The following is a 2,329-nucleotide window of genomic DNA, read 5'->3' on the forward strand; positions in this document are numbered from 1 at the left end:
GGGAGGGAGACTTAAGAAGGAAACTACATGAATAAATATGTGTCCGGATAGAAGGATCCCACCCCACAGGCTTGAACTGGCACAGCACCAATGGCACTAAAGCTCTGCCAGTCACAGCTCTGCTCCCATTCCCATTCCTCTCCTCCATCTAGGGATGGAAAGAGGGCTCAAATTGCTTCCATTTGGGCCCTTTGGGCATTCAATGGACAGAAGCCTGTGAGACTGTCTCTGGTCCAGGAACAAGTAAAGGGATGTCAACAACTCTCCCTACTTCCCTTAGTAGAGCCAGAGAAGTGACCTGGAAGGGAACTGAGGCCAAGGTCCTTGAAACCTCAGTTTCAAGCTACCATATGTAATGGACATCACTGTGCTACTTCCTAGAGTCCAAGAAAAATAGCTTGTATTGAGAATATTCCAATTGGGTGGACAGAGACCAAAGAAAAATGGCAAAAGGGATGGCTCACTTGCCCTCTGTCTCAAGGTTGTCTTCTTCCCCTCAATCACTCTCTGCTCTCATTAATGAAAAACATAAGTCTCTCTCTCTGCTGTGCAGAGAAGGTACTTCTTAGCTCCAGAGGCCTTCTGGGGAGTCTCTGAGGACTCTGGACCCTGCTGGGCCAGAACACTGGACTGCATCTCCTCAGGAGCACAGGCTTTCAGGGGCAGCTCATTCGAGCTCAATGGTTCTGTGGGGACCACTGGGCTCAGTGGAAATGGGCTGCTACTGCACTCTTGAGTGCTTCAGGGTTGAGTTCCACTTTCTTCCAGTGGCAATATGCCCCGTCGATCTAACACACTGGGAGGCAAGGGGCCACACAGCACCTCACAGCAGTTCTTGAGGATGTTGCCATGACTGTGTGGGTTCTGCACTCGGTTCTTCCCTGTTCAAGAACCTTTAATATCTTCATTTGTCGTCTGGTTGAGGGCCACGAGGAAAAGTATGGAATCCTGTCAGCCCCGCAACAGACCAGAGGGTGAAGAAGCAGATGAGCACATCTAACACAGTTCCAGGAGTTTCTTTCAAGGTCTCCAGGAAGCCAATTTTCAAGGACTTGAGGGCCACGTAGACTATGTTGAAGGTGAAGGCATAGATGGTGAGGAGGGAGAGAGAAAGGATGAAGAGGAAGAAGTAGCGGTAGTTCCTCTTGCCGACACAATTTCCAATCCAGGGACAATGATGGTCAAAGCGCTCCCACACAATTGTCACAGATGCTGCAGTGGGAGGCCCGGGGGGGCCGGAAGATCTTGCATGTATAACAATACTTTAGCTTCATGATCTGGTTGTTGATCTGGAAATTCTTGATGCGAGGGGGTGGGCGCTGACCCTGGGGTGGGCGCTGACCCTGTGGCACTGTGCCATTGGTTGCCTCTATCTCCATTTCAATGAAAGCTGCTTCATCTGGCAGGCCCCGGGGGAATCAGGCCGGAATCAGCAGCTTCACCATGGAAAAGAGGAAAAGGACAGCCGCAAAAACAGGGATGGCAGGACACAGCTGAACAGCCAAGTAGCGGCACTCAAATGCAAAGAAGAGTGTGCAGGTCCCCAGGATGAGGAACAGAGTTAAGTAAAAGATTCCCTTCTGCCTTGCCATCATGACACGTCCATCGCAGCAGAAGGTGTTTCTGCCGGGGAGCTTCCCCAATTTTCGAGTCACCTTTTTCCTCACCACCATCACAGACATGGCTGCAATGCACCTCCTAAGCTTGCCTTCAGTCACCGGAGAAATGTAATTTGGGTCAAGTCCAGGCTCAGAACCACAGCTCTGGTGGCACTGGTGGCTGCTGCTTCTGACAAGCCAGACATCATCAAAAATCTGACTTTCAACCCTGGTGACTGGGGCTGCAGTGGGCAAGGTGGCATTCTCCTCCGGGAGGGAGCCCACGATCTGGGGCGCAGGCAGGGGGATCGGTGGCAGCCCCTCGGCCAGGCCCGAGTCCTGAGCTGCCCCCAACTCTGCCTGCCTCCTCCTCCTCCAGGAGGGGGCCGGGGGGAGGGGGGGGCTACAAACTTTTCTTAAATGAATTTTTAGCTGCCTTTTACCTTTTAACCTTTCTTTAGTATTTTAATGCTTAATTTGCTAAATTTTTAATTATCTTTGTTTAATTTTCTTGCATCATCATTACTTTTTCCAATTTTTCTTCTACCATTCATCTTTTTCTTTAAATCTTCTAGGAATTTACTGCTGACATTCAGTTTAATTTGCATTTTTCTTTGAGTCCTTGCTTTAATTTCTTTTCACATTGCTGATTTTTCTCTGTTTATGTTTTGATCATTTCTGTCATAGTAATAGATTTTTATGGTTACATTCTTTTTTGCTCTTTTCTCATT

At 48.9% G+C, this 2,329-nt stretch overlaps 1 pseudogene; it reads right to left on the bottom strand.

The window, feature by feature from the left end:
• Window positions 1-516: 516 nt before the first annotated feature.
• Window positions 517-1,682, bottom strand: LOC141492232 (palmitoyltransferase ZDHHC9 pseudogene; annotated as a pseudogene).
• Between the last annotated feature and the right edge of the window lie 647 nt (window positions 1,683-2,329).

Source organism: Macrotis lagotis, chromosome 6, assembly GCF_037893015.1.
Source record: "Macrotis lagotis isolate mMagLag1 chromosome 6, bilby.v1.9.chrom.fasta, whole genome shotgun sequence".
NCBI lineage: Eukaryota > Metazoa > Chordata > Mammalia > Peramelemorphia > Peramelidae > Macrotis > Macrotis lagotis.